This window comes from Gymnodraco acuticeps, unplaced genomic scaffold (assembly GCF_902827175.1).
Source record: "Gymnodraco acuticeps unplaced genomic scaffold, fGymAcu1.1, whole genome shotgun sequence".
NCBI lineage: Eukaryota > Metazoa > Chordata > Actinopteri > Perciformes > Bathydraconidae > Gymnodraco > Gymnodraco acuticeps.
In genome coordinates, this window is record NW_022990711.1 from 92,319 (window position 1) to 111,350 (window position 19,032).

The following is a 19,032-nucleotide window of genomic DNA, read 5'->3' on the forward strand; positions in this document are numbered from 1 at the left end:
CATGTGATCAGTGTAACTGCATGATTCTAAAACAATAACTAACCAAGCATGTTTTTGGACTAACACATTATTCTGGGGCTCCAAGGGAAACGAGAGGTTTCCTAAAATTCCACAAAATTGGAAAACCGCACTTGTGACCCGTTTCTAATCTACTTGATGCTATTTTACTCCCACAGGCAGTGGTGGTTTGCAAAATGTGAAGCTCAAACTAAAATGTGAAGATTTAGTTTATTTTAGGACTGAACGATGGAGAGAAACACTTCTTTTCACTGGAGTGTTTACTGTGGAAAATAATGGATGTAAATTTGTGAATAATGTTTGGTATGTTCTTATAATCACTGATCACCTGAAGGTTTTCTTCCCCATTACAGGATTGTGTTACACATTGTTACGACTGGAGCACACAAAAACTGATAGGACCCAAATGCACGACTCCAGACAAAAGATGATTCAAAAAAGGTTTTTACTGTGGTGATAAGCAAGGTAATCCATTCTCAAGGTTCAAAAACGATCTGGCACTGAGCACAGGGAACACACAGAATATATACACAAACAAGGGACTCTACAGATGCAAACAATAAGGGCGGGGCAGGTAATCAGGTCTGTGAGCATAGTGACAAGGTAGGAGTCGAACTACCTGAAAATGAGAAAGGAAATGGCAAAGTAAAACAGGAAATGGCAGACAACAAACAGGGTAGCAGACACGGACTTAAACTAAACAGAGAAATAATATTAACAGATCTGCCGAGACACAACACACATGAGTTCAAGTGTAAAAAGGGGGAGTGTGTGTGTATAATGTATTATGTCAACATGGCTGTAAAATTCACAATCTACATTTTTCATTTAGGGATTGAAAGAAACCTGCCGCCCCAACTCGGATGTTCAATCTGACCGTTGATTGACAGTTTTAGAATGAACCTGCTCCATGTCCATAAGATACTATTTGATGAATGTTGACATGTTTCTAAATATTGATTGAATTATAACAGGTAACGCAGATGCAGAATCAGTGGCCAAGGGGCTACTGTGAGAGATGTGATTCTAGAATGGGAATACCAAAGAAGCTGACCTGTGATAATGAAACCATTTTGTATTACATTACATTGCATTTAGCTGACGCTTTTATCCAAAGCGACTTACAATAAGTGCGTTCGACCAACAAAATACAAACTTGAAGAAAACAGAATCATATAAGTACATCAGGTTTCATAGAGCAAAAACATTTCAAGTGCTACTCAACTGGCTTTAGATAAGCCAGTCCTTTATTAGTATATAAGTGCTTTGTTAATAGTTCTATCGCTCGAAGTGGAGTCGAAAGAGATGAGTTTTCAGTCTGCGCCGGAAGGTGTGTAAGCTTTCTGCTGTCCTGATGTCAATGGGGAGCTCATTCCACCATTTTAGAGCCAGGATAGCAAACCCACGTGTTTTTACTGATGGGAACTTGGGTCCCCCTCGCAGCGAGGGTGCAGCGAGCTGTTTGGCTGATGCAGAGCGGAGTGCATGTGCTGGGGTGTACGGTTTAACCATGTCCTGGATGTAGGAAGGGTCAGATCCATTCGCAGCATGGTACGCAAGTGTCTTGAAGTGGATTCTAGCAGTTACCGGAAGCCAGTGAAGGGAGCGGAGGAGCGGCATGGTGTGGGAGAATTTAGGAAGGTTGAAGACCAGACGAGCAGCTGCATTCTGGATGAGCTGCAGAGGTCGGATGGCACATGCAGGTAGACCAGCCAGGAGGGAGTTGCAGTAGTCTAGGCGTGAGGTGACGAGAACCTGGACCAGAACCTGCGTCGCTTTCTGGGTCAGCTGGGGACGTATCCTCCTGATGTTGTAAAGCGTGTATCTGCAGCAGCGGGTTGTAGCAGCTATGTTTGCAGTGAAGGACAGTTTGTTATCTAGGGTCACACCCAGATTCCTTGCAGTCTGAGTCGGGGAAACAACAGAGGTGCCGATGTTGATTGTTAGGTCAAGAGTGGGACAATCTTTTCCCGGAAGAAAAAGCAGTTCAGTCTAACTGAATGTTGTAATGTGGATATGTTAACAGATATTAGAGTAAGTGGGGTTTGAAATGTAGAAAGAACATCCATCCATCCATCTTCTCCCGCTTATCCGTGGTCGGGTCACGGGGGTAGCAGTTCCAGCAGAGAGCCCCAAACTTTCTTTTCCCTGACCACATCAACCAGCTCTGACTGGGGGATCCCAAAGCGCTCCCAAGGCGCTCCCAGGCCAGCGAAGAGATATAATCCCTCTACCTGGTCCTAGGTCTACCCCTTGGTCTCTTCCCAGCTGGACGTGCCTGGAACACCTCCCTAGGGAGGCGCCCAGGTGGCATCCTAACTAGGTGCCCGAACCACCTCAACTGGCTCCTTTCGACGCGAAGGAGGAGCGGTTCCACTCTGAGTCCCTCCCGGATGACTGAACTTCTCACCTTATCCCTAAGGGAGACACCAGCCACCTTGTGGAGAAAACCCATCTCGGCCGCTTGTATCCGCAATCTCGTTCTTTCGGTCATGACTAGGGTTGGGAACCAAAATTCGGTTCCAGATGAGAACCAATAAGAAAATGCCGGGTACCGGGTACCCATACAAAATACACAATTTTGGTTCTGCTTAACGGTTCCTAAGCGCGGTAGACCCTGTATTCCAGCGGGTCCGTCTGCACCGTGGCGCTGTACTATAGTGTTTTTTTGTAAGGGAATGTACATGGATACATTTGAATGGTGTGACAATGTCCTATTTGATTGGATTAAAATGTACATATTCTTCCTGTTATGTTTGCCTGCTTTATTTTACCTAATGCAATATATGAGCCTCTGTCGCTGCATGCAGGGCCGTATCCAGGATTTCCTAAATACCGAGGTCCAAACATGTTAGGGGGGTTCGGGGGATACCCCCCGAGATTTTTGGGATTTTCATGATCTAGTTAGGTGCTTTTTCAGTCCTGTGGGGGGTCACAAATTGGATAATATATTGATTTCAAATCATGTCAGTGGGCTGACAATATCAGCATAAATTATTTTTGAAAGTGTAATACATAAGAATCAGTTGATTGTTACGATCTGGACATGCAGAAGAGGCTAAAATGATCACAACACATTGTCAACATTCACTTTCCATGTCTCTCTCCTTTCCATAAACTGCACCCTCTCTTCCATCTTCTTTAGTCTCTCTGTCCTCTACCCTTTCTCTTTGTTCAACCTCTCCCTCGTTTTTAACTTTTTGCTCCTCCTCACTTGTCGCTCCTGCCAGTGAATTAAAAGCAATTCAGCCATTTAGTTCATTTCACTTGTTTGTTTGCATTTTTTTTAAATTTAAATCTGTTTTGTTTGATTCTCAAAAGAGAGCAAAGATGTAAGCAAACAGTGTTTTATACAATTATATGTTATTATGACATAACTGCAATAGATGTATGTTGTTTTAAAATTATGCCTATTGTTATAGATAAACAGATAGATAAATAGATGGGGTTATTAAGCCTACATTATTTTGTGTTCCTCCCTGACTTCCATCACTTTCTCTCTCTCTCTTTCTCTCTGCCTGTCCTGTCTCTTCCTTACCAAAGCTGAGCTTCAACTGACGTAGTCTTTTCATTATATCTGAGTCAGTGTAAAAAGAAAACAATACAATGTTATATCTTCAATGTTTTACTCAAATTGAAATTAAAGAAAAGCATTACAAGGTGTGTTTAAAGGTAATCCTTCTGACATTGGATGAATGTAATTAACTTTAGCTCTCTAGCTAGTTTATTCACGCAATTTAAACCAAAGTATAGCCTATAGCTGCAATATAAGTTAGTGTGCATGTTGTCGGACGTCCACTGACTAACGTAGAGCGTTCACACTGGATCTGCTGGTCATATGATGTCCTGATGAACAGAAACACAAGCAGCCGGCTGGACTCAGATCTCTAGATACTTCATCACTCCTTCGCTGATCCGGTTCAAGTCCGGGCTGCGGTGGTTTGTTGATACATGTCGTCTTCTTCTGTTTGCTTTAACAGAGGCTACGTAGTTATGCGGCGCCCCCGTCGTCAGTAAATGGAAGTACTACAAAGAACCCCGTTTAGTGCAATTATTTCACACGTTTTGTTATAGACACAGCTCGGAAAAAATTACCGAGGTCCGGACCTCGGTGACCTCAATGGTGGATACGGCCATGGCTGCCTGTAGCTAATGAAATTGTTTTATCATCTGCTCAATTTGCAAAAATAACAAAATATACACAGCTAGATCGCGTTCTTTTTAGATGCGACTTTAGAGTAGAGGGGAATTATTGAAATGGGATGTACAGTGTTCCGCGGCATCCGCCGCTGCGAAAATGTGGGGCAGGGCTGTAAAGTGGGGGGGCCAATGGCCCCTTGGCCCCCCTGCTTCCGGCGCCCCTGCCCCTGGTTTGTCCCCTACTCTAACTGCCACATGAGAACAACTCAAAATCAATTTAAACATATTTAAAAACAGGGACATTTCCGGGGACAGATTGACCCGGGCATTTGGTATGATCACCATAGCCATATTATGAGGCCAGAGGGCTGTCCTTTGCTTTCAGTTGTCAGATTGTAAACAAAGTCACGTGACTGGGGGCAGATGACAGCACTGACAAGGGGTGTTTCTTAATGTCAAGGAAGGATGCTCCAGAGCCACTATTTCAAGGATGCTACGTCATCGAGTCTCGCCGAAGGACTGTTCCAATGTCCAGGCTCCTTGGAATTCTACCGAGCCCGGCGTCCTTCATAGCGAGACATTTCGAGGCTGCACATGTGTATCCACCGCGGTCTTAAAATCCCCACAATGCTTTGCGCACGGACCAATTTCCAAATATTTGGCGGAAATCGCGCTCCATTTAAGGCGGGGCCTCGCATATGATGCACACCTGCACACCTGCACACCTGGTAGCCTGTTCCACCATTCTTCGTTTTCTGAGGCTAGGAAGGATTCTTGCATCGCTTCTGAAGGAAGTGACTCGGAAGACATGTCCTACCAAGGAAACGTCCTCGACATTGAGAAACACCCAGGGTGTGTTTTATCGCAGCGAGACGCTACAATACTAATTGTAGGCTTATCATGTTGATTCGGCCAGAACAGGAAAAAAAAAACCTCTTGCTCTCTCCAGAGGGGCAGGTTAGCCAAAAAGGACAAAAGGGCTGTTGCCCTTGCCTGGGCAACATTAGCCCGTACCTGTGCACGTCCCTGAGAGTTAGTGTTTTTGTGTATACATCTGCTGCTTCAGTATGTCAGTGATATCATGAATGAACCCTGTTTAACAGTGCTTTCTTTGCAAACATGGCCCTTTTTTATTATTATTCTTGATGCTTACCAGGGGCTGCATGTAGTGTTATACTGTATATGCTGTAGAGGCAATCTCTTTTTGAAGTCCTTGATACATCAACACTTTATGTTTTTTTCCTTTCTCTTCGTCATTTAGAGTTGATCCACTATAGGTATTCTGCATTGTTCTTATAGTAGCCTCCACCAGCACTTACACTTGTTTGGTCCATATGTTAAGTGATAGTGGTCAAGGAGCAACCTCTTTTTATCTCTCAAAATTGAATTGAAAACAAAGAGGTTTCCGTTTAACAACAAATGGCTTACAAGTCCATAAGCTCTTAGTCTTAAGGGATAAAATGAAACAAAATGTATTTTAAATGACACATTATAGATAAGAAAAATAGTTATGCTTATGAGAGGTTAACTCAGTTGAAAGCACGTCTGGTGTGTTTGTTATACATACTATCCAGGTTAATAACAAATATGCCTGGAGCTATAATTGTGTTAATAGCTGTGAGATTACAATCCTTTAGAACTGAATAGACCCAGTGGGGCCAACCTCTAGAGGGCAACAACTGCATCGGCCCTGCCACGTCCACGTGCTAGAAGAAGAGAGATTGTGACAACGCGTATGAGCCATGGAGGCAAATGGAGGTATGAGCCAAGGGGCCCTTCTCACTTCTCTTATTTTTAATTTCCTCGTTCCTCGGTCTCGGTCTCGGTCTCACTGGAAGTTGATTTGTCTGCGCCATCTTGAGTAGCGTCCCAATGGCCTTATTTTTGCCGGAGGAACGAGGAGTATGGGCTCAGAACAGTCTCATAATACACACATGCGCACAGAAGGATTCACACTTGTATTTCATGATCTGCAAAAGGATTCACACTTGTATTTCCGGATCCACACTTGTGTTTTTCAATGCACACACAAATGTATTCCGTTTCATATACATGTAAATAAAATCCAAATACAGAAAAAAGTTTTACATGTGTATTTTTGATCCTCACATATTTGTTTTCCGTTTAAAACCTCTGAACCTGCAAACATGGCCGTATCTACCATTGAGGTCACCGAGGTCCGGACCTCGGTAATATTTTCCGAGCTGTGTATAACAAAACTTGTGAAATAATTGCACTAAACGGGGTTCTTTGTAGTACTTCCATTTGCTGACCATGGGGGCGCTGCATAACTACGTAGCCTCGATTAAAGCAAACAGAAGAAGACGACATGTATCAACAAACCTCCGCAGCCCGGACTTGTATCAGAGCAGCGGAGGAGTGATGAAGTATCTAGAGATCTGAGTCCAGCGGGCTGCTTGTGTTTCTGCTCATCAGGACATCATAGGACCAGCAGATCCTTTGAGTAAAACATTGAAGATATAACATTGTATTATTTTCTTTTTACACTGACTCATATATAAGGAAAAGACTACGTCAGTCGAAGCTCAGCTTTGGTAAGGAAGAGACAGGACAGGCAGAGAGAAAGAGAGAAAGTGATGGAAGTCAGAGAGGAACTGGAGTCACACAAAATAATGTAGGCTTAATAAGCCCATCTATTTATCTATCTATCTATCTATCTATGTATCTATAACAATAGTCTTCATTTACAATAGGCATAATTTTAAAACATACATCTATTGCAGTCAGGGGCGTTGCCTGGACCTGGAAACATTCGGGGCTTAGCCCACAGTGGCGGCGCTACAGTCGAATTTTCTACTGCAAGACTCCCCACACGCACATACACAATTGCACCATCTGGTGTCACAAACGTGTGTCTGCATTAGCTTTGTTACGGCAATGGACTGTGGGAGATTCTCATAGCACGTGAGGATCTCTTGAGGGTAAGGTGCCTGTATTATCTCGGGGGACAAAATGTATGTTTTTATTTTATAAGGACAATAACGTACTGTTGTGTTTGTTTAGTTTAATGTTAATTGTTTAATGCTCACAGTCACAGCAACATGTTTTTGTGTGATTGGTTTTATATGATTTATCAACGTGATCATCAATAGCTAATCTGAGCACCAGAACCCAGCTCACGTGTCCTTTTATGCTGTCCATTGAAATGCAGGAAAGTAATCACCAGCTCTGAGTGATCTGTTGCCGAGGAGACACTACACCGGAGTTACATAAGCAGAGATAAAGTGCTATTTTGAGGGAACTCACCTCCTCTGGAGTCCAGGGGGAAGAATTTTTTTAAATGTTGAAGTTAAAAGCATCAATCTTGTGCACTTTGAGAGCAACATTAAGAGATATGGATACATCTCTCGACACCCATATGTCAAAAAAAATCAAAGAATCAGAATCAGAAACGGGTTTATTATTTAAAAACACTTCATTTTCCAATTAAATCATAGACTATGTCAAATGATTAGAAGTTGTTAGTAATCAGATTAAACAGAAAAAAGGGATGGAAGGAGGAAATAATAATCCCTCATCACTTGCTGTTTGCGGTTGAAATGATCTCTTTTGCTGGCCAAACATGCTGGATGGAAAGCCGTGATGTCTCACTTGCCTTGGCCCTGTATCTGCAGTCCCTAAATCAGTCATGTTACTCATTGACTCTTGTCTGTTCTGGTGTTCCTGTTCATTGTCGTCTCCATTGTCGTTCTTATCTGTTGTATCTCCTTCTTGTGTGTCCCTTTCTCCTGTTCTCCTTTCTTCATCCTCTACTCTGTTTGGCTCATCTGTGATGACTGTGTATAGGTAAACACAAACAAGTATGTAAGTCAATCAGTTTCCAGCTCTGTCAAATAAATGAATTTCAAGATACACAAATTTGTCTTCATTAAAATGAGTGTCACCACACTGTCACACAATGTAATACTAACCAATTGAAAATAGTTAAATGTACATCTCTTGTAGATATCACTGTTAGAGTAGTTATCTGCCAATAGGACATAATCATTCCTATACAAATGCAGTTTGAGTAATTCACTTAATATATTCACTTCATACTTTAATATATTCATTTCCACTTGATACTCTAATATAGTCATCTTTCTGCATTCAACACTAAGGAAAGCTGTACAATTTGACATGATAATGAGGAAAAAAGGCCTCCAACAATGCAGATCATTTTGTGATCATATCCATTTTAAGATGGGGGTCAAGGCTTAATATTTGGGAGCATAGTGTCCCTTGCCCCCTTTCAGGAGCCCCACTTGATTAGCTTTGATCTGAAAGCTTGTTAGCTGGCTGTCCATCTCATAATGTACACATAGAAACTAGCTGTCAATAGGAATATCAATCAGAAGAATTATAATTTCATGCAAAAATCTGTCACAAAAAGAGGTTGCACATTTAAATTCAGGTGTTGTTATGGCAACGTCAGTGGCCAAACAGCCACATTTACTGCTGCAAATACGTTCAAACATGCTGTTGACACGTAAAGCAGTGGCAACTATGCCACCATTTCAGCTGACTTTTTCTCAGAATTACTGTCACATAACATCCATATATATTTCAGTGCTAGGTTGATGCTTAGCTAAGCTAACTATTAAACACTTTAACTGACAGGACTCCGGATCAACTGTGTAATGTAAGGTAGCTTCTAGCTTCATGTCGAACACTGACAGTAAGTCAACATTTCCCAGAGAGCTTTCTTTGAAATCACCAGGTAACGCTAAAAAACACAACATTTAGATTTGATGACAAAGTGTTTATTTAATATATCTGGCTAGCTATAGCTACTTGCTAACGGTTTAGCTTACCCCCGCGATTCAAAGTAACGTCAACGTAGCTATAATTTATGCTTTGCTTACATGTTGACATAACTTGTAAGTTTACTGACATTTACATACCTTGTTCACCTGGCTCAGGTGGTGGCTCTGGGGTTGTTGTGTGAGCCACCACTTGAGAATTGCTGTCTTTTTTATTTAAAAAATGTCTAATGTCCATCTTCAGAAACTCCGCGTCCGGGCCTGACAGTTTAAAGTTTAAACACTGTCACTGCCTCTGTTGCATTCACTGAACACGGGAAATTACAATTCTGCCATCCTCTAGGTAAAGTACGGTTAATGTATTATATTATTGAGGGAGAATTTGTCCGGGGCTAAAGAAAAAACATCCGGGGCTAAAGCCCCGGATGCCTACCCCAGGCGACGCCCATGGAAATGAGTCTTGGATCAGGGAGAGATTTCGTTTTATTCTTATCTAAACACGGGGCTGATAGCTCATATATGAGATTTCAATATGAGATTTCAAAGGACTTTTATTTTGAAACTCCTTACATTTTACATTTACTCGTGGTAGTTATACGTAGTTTGTTTTAAATAATTATTGATCACATTATATAGTACATATTTCTTAATTTAATATGTTTGGTTTGTTTTTATAGGTGCTTTTGTTATTGACTGAGTAAGCGCTGGGATTTTACCGTAATGCTTCTAATATTCGCGCACCCCAATATCACGTGCGGGCTGGCTTGACTGTGTTTTCCCAAGTGGAGGCTGGCTTGACCGCAGTGTCTTTTTACACACACGGAATTTTGAGACATATTTTCCGCCGGTCTCGGCTAAAATCTACTCGTGTCACTCGGTTATTTTCGGAAACCACGTGATGGCCCGCTGATGGCGACATTTCCGCATGATTTCAAAGTAAGAGCATGATGGTTTGTTTAATGCTCTGTTTTTGTATTATAATGAACAGCGGAACGTTGGATGTATTCTCCATCACCATAACCCTGACCTAAATACGGTGCTTTTCTACAGATTACTTTATTACTGCACTGGTAAGGTAAAAATTAGGCCGATTAATAAGATGTGAAGTGCTTTGTACTTCGACCCGCTTGACTGAATACTCAACAAACAATGAAGAAAGAGTTTTATCTGGGCTGTTTCACTGCCAGCTGCTCCCCCGGGACCCGAAAGTGGCGTAGGCTATAGCCTGCACTTCAACATCAACGAAAGTGCTCGATATATGCTATATTGAACCAATAACACAAACTAACTGTATCACTATAACATGATGATGATGATGATGATGGTGATGAAGAATGCATCTAACGTTCCACTGTTCATTATAATACAAAAACAGAGCATTAAACAAACCATCATGCTTACTTTGAAATCATGCAGAAATGTCGTCAACAGCGGGTCATCACGTGGTTTCCGAAAAATAACCGAGTGACACGAGTAGATTTTAGCCGAGACCGGCGGAAAATATGTCTCAAAATTCCGTGTGTGTAAAAAGACGATCCGCGAACAGAGATTTGAGATCCGTGAACAGAGATTTGAGACCCGCAAGCGCATTTTTGGTCCACAAATACAAAATGGATTTACAAATGCCTGATCGAAAGGTGTAAATGTTAAAGAGATATTCACAGATCTTTTTTTTATTTGTGAACATATTTAGCGTATTTGCAGATCCGTTTTACACTTGCAAATGTATTTGTGAGTTTGCACATCTTTTAAATGCATTTGTGGATGTTGTTTTACATTTACAAATCACATATTTACACACAAATTATTTTTATGTTCACACAAATAATTATGAGACATATCTATGCCCATAATTATGCAACCCAGTAGACATTCGCTGCCAAGTTCCTACCTTGTAAGTTGTCTGTATGGCCGTACCAATAAGTTAGCGCAGCATGCTTGGTCTTGAAATGTTCGTAAGAATCCATAGATGTAGAATATCTACATTGTTCATCTTGATGTGTTTTTAAATTCTTACAAACCAACTGAATTGATCTGCTTAAAGAAATAACAACATTTGATACATGTAGACTCTGATTTGAATGTATTCCATTTTGTGTTCTTCCGCAGACACCATACCATTCTTACTGAGGGAGAAGAACCTGTGCCCCGACAGTCCGCCGATTCACCTTTTTATCAGTGCCCATTCTGCTCTTATAAGACTGCAAAAAGGCATTTGGTGATTAACCACATAACAAATCATGCAACGGTGAAACATAAAGGTAAAAGCCAATGTTAAGGCATAACTTGAACAACAAACAAAATGCATGTGAACAGACAACATACATATGTATATATAGGTTGGTACTTTATTTATCCCAAAGGAAAGTGATGCACAAGCAAGGTAGAAAGATAGATATTTAAAATACTAGTAAAGGGTAAAAGTAAACAAGTAGAAAACTGAGGTATTACCTTTATACTGGTGTACAGCAGAAATAGCCTTAAATATGCACTGTAAATATACTGCATCTATAAGCATATAAGCACTACATTACATGTTAGATTACATGTTACTTGTTAGACGCTTTTATCCAAAGCGACTTACATACTCAATACTGTGGACAATCCCCACAGGAGCACTTTGGGGTGAAGTGTCTTGCCCAGGGACACAACGACATGCTGACTGCAGTGGGGTTTGAACCTGTGACCCCCTGATCCCAACACCAAGGCTCTATCCACTGCGCCATATGCCTCCCTACAATACATACATGTATTGCTACCAAAAAGAGCTGCAAACTATTGTTAACTGTCAGCCACTGTCAGTTGCAGCACACAAAGGTTAAAGGTAGCATATCATAATGTTAAAATGTGCAACAAAAAAGAGGAGTAAAAGTAGCTATTTTTTTCGTTTTAGTTTTTGAAAGTAGCTCTCATCCTAAAAAAGGTTGGAGACTGTTATAGAACGATACATTTGACAATTTTAAGCTTGACAAATTAAGCTTAAGAGGAACAGGTGGGGCTTGAAAAGGCCCACCTGTTCAAAGTGGGGAATGACAGAAAAAGTTTGAGAACCACTGCTGTAGGAGAAGCACCCCTTTATAAGTAGTGCTATGGCGGCATCTCAGTGGTGCTCTGCAAAGAATATGGGAGATAAAGTCATCCTGCCACAAATTCTTTCCATGGCCCCACTGGACAGAGAAGCAGCTCTCCATAACCTTGGTGAAGCCAGCAACCTGCAGGACGAAGACAGCTGGGTAGACAGGATGGACCCATTTATGTTCAGGTTCAAATTTGAGTCGGACTATTTAATGTTTTTTGAGCAGTGCATTGACAAAGAAAACCTTAAGGTTCATGCCTGTTTTGAAGAGCGCGGTTGAATGTTTGCATCAGCAAAGCCTTTCACTGTTGTATAGATTTTTTTTTGTATACTTGGTTTGGTTTTTATATTTACTGTATTTGCTTTTTTCGGTTCTGTTATCTTAATGATTGTTCTGTTATATGATAAATGTTGTAAATAATAAATGCTTTTTCTATCATTCTATGAAATGCAGTGCAATGTATCATTAGAAATATATGGACTAGATATGAGTATGCACAGAACTAACTAAATGAATAATCAATTAAAACAAATATTAAATAATATACTTAAATACACTAATATATCAATTAAAACAAATATTAAATAATGAACTTAAATACACTAATAGAAAATATGACTTTTTATACCACATATTTAAATACATTCATGCATTTAATTAGTATGAAGTTTTTTAAATTATATTTAGTCGAGTGCAGATTTGTATTTGTACTTGTGTTTGTGTCATTAGGATATCCATACACCCCGCCCATCGGACGTCCAGCCCCGCCCACATCCGACCCCGCCCCATTCCGCGTTCCGCAGCCAGGGCCTATAGGATCGTGGAGCCTCTCATTCGTTCACCGGAAGTTAGCGCCAAGGCTAGCAGAGCGGTAGAGTTGCAGCATAATAACCGTTCGTGACGGACTTTTAAAGGTAAGAAGAAGTTTAAAGATTTATATTGCGGATATTATCAGTACATCTGATTCAAATTAACATGTGTATTAAAGGATGTCAGTGGATTATCCCTAAATCAGTAGATTTAGGGAACGTTTACAGATAACAGATCAAGCTAGGATACCGAAGCAAGTTAGCAACAGACGTTGAACAACCTTTTAATTGTAAATTCCGTTCTCTTAATGTCATTTGGTCCAACGTTGTTGAATTAGAGAAGAGGGGCTTCTAAACGGGATTGTATGCGGGGGTGGAGGGAGTTAAATATTAGATAAATATAACTTTGGTGCGTGTAAGAGTGAGTGTTTTTAGCAGAGCCATATTGTGTCCTTGTGATTATGTTGATTATTACCTGCCTGTATAATGTTGCAGCTCAGCTGATTTTGGATTGATGGCAAAGGGAGAGGGACTTAAGTGAGAGTGAACACACAAGGTAAGTTTAATACTACTGTTTTATATAAGTAAGCATACTAAACATGTATTATATCACTGTATTATATAAGTAATCTTGTTAGTAACCTACTGTATGGCAGGTGGAGGGGCAGTGATGTTACAGGTGGAGGAGCAAGACTGCAAACTCACAAGACAGATAAATCAAAGTTTGTTCTCCAGAGAACAAACTTCAATTTTTTATTTCATATTTTCTAAAGATGTGGAAATGGCAAAAAAAAAACACGTGAGAGCTGTAACCAAGACAACTGTAACAACATGAGTAGAGAGCCACCAAGGTTTTTCAAGTCCCTCTCTTACTCCATTTTGCCAACCCAAACTTCCAGGTACATGACAGGACACCTTGCTGGTTTTTGTTGTTTGCTCTCCTCTGGCTGGGTGCTGGCAGGTGGAGGGCAGTGATGTTGGCAGGTGGAGGGCAGTGATGTTGGCAGGTGGAGGGGCAGTGATGTTACGGGTGGAGGGGCAGTGATGTTACGGGTGGTGGGGCAGTGATGTTAGCTGGGTGCTGGCAGGTGGAAGAGCAATGTTTAGTCCAAATATTTCCATTGCAACGGCTAATGGAAATGATTGCAGCTGTGGATCTGTTTGGGGGTTGCTGGATGTGGTAGCTTGGCTGCTGTTGTTCCTTTTCACCTTTTTGGATTGGCTCTTGCTTCCAAAATGGCCATCTTTTAATTTTATTTTTTTTCTGTCATTTCTGATTTGTTTTGCCTCAATTCTCAGCCTCAGCCGTATAAATCTTTTTACGAGTTTTTGTTGTACTCCACAGCATGACTGAAGCCTGCTGGAGAGGGCCTGAGCTTCTTTCTCCAAGACACCCACTGCGTTGGGGAGCTGCATGAGGGAGGAACCAGTCTTGGTCCTAAATAGTTCCTCAATTTGGTGAATGAAGTCAAAAGCTTCTTGGGAGGGACGACAAAGAGCACCTGCCTTGAAGTCTTTCAAGTCCACTAACAAGCTGTTGTCACCAGAAGGACTCTCATCATGGTGCTCTGTTGCAATTTTGCATTTTTCACAGATGCTGGCAAACTTGATGATTTTGTGGACGATGTAGCCTGCAAGATGGAAGAGAATACATTTCTCAGTTTTTGTGAGGTCAGGTGCTGCTGCTCTGTTCACCGCCATCAGCTGTTCCACTCTGACTGATGGAGTGATTTTTGGCTCCCCTGTGTCCAGGAAGTCTGCCAAAAAGCTACTGTGGTCTTCCTGGTAGCTCCCAGAGCTGATGGTGGTGAGGAACTGCCCCACAGATATGATTCTCAGTGCATGATGGAATTCCACTGGAGTTGGGACAGGATTTTTAGACCTCACACAGCTGAATGTATTTTCAAGGCAGTCTTGTGTGAACCTTGATGTTAACACAAACCTGTGTCCTTGTGTAAGCATCTCCTCTTGTATGGCCAAAATTGATGTTGTTGCCATTATCACCCCTGTTTGAACAGGCTTCCAACCTCCCTTTTGACATATCTTTATCCCACGAAACAGATGGACGATGTTCTGGAGGAAGGTGATGGCCTTTTGGTACTCCTCCATCTTGAGCCTGCTCAGGGCTGTAATTGGATGGCGAGATGACATCAGATCAAACCAACGATCAACCTGCTCCAGGAACCACGCTGTCATCAGGTAGGACAGAGGGCGGTTTTCTTGCTGCACCATGTATTTCAGCCCAGCACTTGTAGCCTTACTGAACACATTTAGAGCAAGACCAACCTTCATCTTATCAAAGTGACTTGGCTCGATGGCTGCAGCTGAAAGATGGGGAGCTATTTTTAAGGCCAGCCCTTCCTGAAAGGTCAATAAGTCCTTAATGGGGACCACAGAAACCTCGTTAGAGGGGAGGTTCTCTCTGTTAACAACATCCTCAGGAATTATGAAGACCTGCCCACGGACAAGGGCACTTTTTAAATTTTTTACCAGATGTGGGACATCGGGCATGAAATAGAGCTGCCTGTCTGGTTTTGCTGGATGTGGCACCGATGTTTTATTTTGGTCCACCCCAAAGGATTTCCACATGGCTCGGTTAGGGCTACCCATGTCGGTGGTGACATCAAGCACATGTAGCCCTATGGATGCTGCCCTCTGTATTATCTCAATAATGATTGGCCTGTACTCTGCTCCATTGGTAGAATTGCCAGTGTAATGATATGCCACTACTTGCTTCCACCGTGTTGTGTTTCCAGCCAACATAAACACACAAGCATGTGTTGCCACCCCTGTGTGACCTGGTAAAGTCACATCACCGTACAGTTTGCCTGTAATCATGTCTAACTCCACACTTGGTGTGATTGCCATTTCATCCAAGGTCAACACACACTCCCTTTCAAGGTCTGTCAATTTATCTGCCTTCAATTTTAGGAAATCAAAGACCTCTGTCAACACACCAGGCTCAAACTTAACACATTGCATCCTTCTTTGCAGTGTCCTTATTCCTGGAAGGGGAATCTTCAATTCCTGCAGAGTTTTGTAACCCGTTGGTCCGCTCGCAAAGCGAATTTTTAAAGCCTTCTTAATTGTCTCATTGCTCCATTTCATCCCCTTTGTGGTGAGTCTGCCTAATGCCTTCAGTTGGTCTTTTGAAAACGTTTTCTTATATTTCTTGTCCCTAATTTTCATTGTTTTCTTGAGAGCTGCATTTCCTTCCTGATTTTTCTTAGTGCAGCCTTTGCTTTTTTGGTGATTCCTTCTTGGCTCTTTAATTTTCTCTTTAATTGTTGTAATAGATCTGTTTGAATGGCTGCTGGTTCCCTCGTATGCTGACTGGCTGCTGGTTCCCTCGTATGCTGACTGGCTGCTGGCTGAGTGGGTGGTGTCCGCCCTCCCTGTCTCTCCTCACTAGCCATGTCCTCTCTTTCTTCACCCTCACTTTCCTTTCTCTCAGTCTCCTCATCCCTTCTTCCCTCAATCTTTGAGACTAATGTAAGTAGAAGACATGGCACTGTAAATGTTTGAACATTTAAAATATTATACCACTTAAAAATAAGAAATATTACTTTTGTTACTAAGAGTTCATACTTATTATACCTGTGTCACCTTTCACACTATCGCTGTGATCATGAGCTATGGGCTTTGTAGATACAGGTCCCGGGGTGAATCGTGGTGCAGGGGCCCTTCTCTTTTTGACCACAGGGCGATGCACGAAGATGGTGGGTATAGCCTCTGCTCTCAGCCTAGTCTTGCCCTTTTTTGTCTTGACAAACTGGTCTGCATCAAAATGTGCCTGCGGAGTGACTTGAGGTTATTTCACACACAGAACAACTCAGTTTTGTCTGCCCACATACATATTCCATAGTGGTTGAATACACAGTATTAGGAAACACTTTATACTTACTGGACATGTTATACTCATTACGTACTGTATATACAATATGACCAAGAATGTGAGACCACTTTATAGAAATTCATATCACATCTGTTACTGATGCCATTTGTCATACTTTGTTAAACTCACAAATAATAAAGTTCCATAACTTCAGTTGGGAACAAAGACCACACCTTATCTCCCCAAGGCAATTTCCCATCCAATAGGTGTGCTATATAGGTGTGTATAACCCTTTCTCCTGTCTGTTTATCCCTCTTTCAGCACAAGAACCAGAGGGGGATTCAATGGAGCCTGAATACCTGCACTGAGACCCTCACCCTGCACCCTGAGTCTCAACTCTCAGTGTTTTTCAAGCCTTTCCCTGTTTTTTGTATTAAACAAAACATTAAGCTTTCCCAATGGTGTGGTTTTCGTTTTGTGAAAAAGTGCAAATGCAGTGTTTGTATATAAATCACATATTTTATTGCTGTTGGTCGTGAAATTGCTCCTGCTTCCTCCGCTCTGTGTCAGTGGGGAAGCCGTACATTCGTACTCCTTTCTCTGAGCGATTGGAGCATCCCCAGGCAGCACAGCAAACCATGGTGGCGACTGGGAGGCAGCACAGCAAACCAGGACAACACGGAGGAAAAGGCACAGACAAACTGCATGATATGCTATTCAATGTTTATTGAATTCCATGTATTTGCAATGGATGTTCCTAAAACAACACATTTAACATCATCATCATCATGCTGCTGCTGCTAGTCCTTTGATAGTCACCTGTCGGTGTCCTGTCCTTTCTGAAAGCCATAAAGATGACATTAGTCATTTAGATAACTTGTGTCCTCAATTACCATGGGATTACTGAAACTACCATGAGTTTAAGAAAATGGTAGACATTAATCTAATCTGAGTTTTAAAGCATTACTTTAGATCCCCTCCCTCTAAATATATCAATAAACATTAGAAAGTGATGCTCCTGACTACCATACAAGTTTAAGAAGATAATATTGGTTTTAAAGAATTCAAAGCTATAAATAAACAGCAATAGGCTCTTTAACCAAGGCACTGTTAGCCTAACATGTAAACTAGTTGTTCACACTAATCCTAATATTATCACTTAATATTAGCAAATTCTATTTGATTTTTTAAAACATATTGATGTAAATACATACACATATCGATTTGTTGTATACATATTGCAAATCAAAACCTTTATTCACTAATAATTACCAAAAATCGTAGTTCTATCTCCTGTTATCAATGCATTCACATTGCCCGCCATGAACTTCCGGGGAACGATCCTCGTCTACATGAACCACGTGACGATAACCGTTTTTGGACTTCCGTTGTCGTAACTCTTCTATTATATGGCTCTGCACCAGACCATCCTCCGATTAAATCCTCAGACACTCGCGCCGCCCCCTTACTGTGTATCGCTCACTGATTGGACGATGCAGCGCATGCACTGATCTGATGCTTCTTGACATGAGAGCAGTTTCCCAGCTGAGTGAAGAAAATACATGAACCTCACGGGAGTCACTTCTCAGTCTATACCATGTTTTGTTTAAATTAATGTATCATTTAGTTACAAATATGTGATATATCTGAACAACAAAGTGGTAAAAAATCTTTTTATTCATTTTTTGGAAACATTTTCATGATCGCTTTTTTCGTTTTACATTTTCATTTATTGTCATTTCCATTCAGTCAGTCATACAAATGTTTGTGTCAGTAAATGTGTAGGCTACTAACAGAGGCGGGGGTGTGTGTGGAAATAACGGGGACAGAGCTGCTGTCAGACGATCAGCTGTGCAGCGTCATCACAAACGGACGTCGCTTCACGTGACGCTCCGGAGGAAAGGACGTCCCATTGCTCTTAAAACTCATTTCCCTGCTTCTCGTGGTTTCCTTGCGCCTCTCCATGCTTCCCTGGTGGGAGGGACTAGTCACAGGGAAACGACGCAAGTGAGGGAAACAAGGATTCCATTTAACCGAAGTGAGAAGGGCCCAGGGACGGGACAGAGCTGGCTGCTGTCAGACGATCAGCTGTGCAGCGTCATCACAAACGGACGTCGCTTCACGTGACGCTCCGGAGGAAAGGACGTCCCATTGCTCTTAAAACTCATTTCCCTGCTTCTCGTGGTTTCCTTGCGCCTCTCCATGCTTCCCTGGTGGGAGGGACTAGTCACAGGGAAACGACGCAAGTGAGGGAAACAAGGATTCCATTTAACCGAAGTGAGAAGGGCCCAGGGACGGGACAGAGCTGGCTGCTGTCAGACGATCAGCTGTGCAGCGTCATCACAAACGGACGTCGCTTCACGTGACGCTCCGGAGGAAAGGACGTCCCA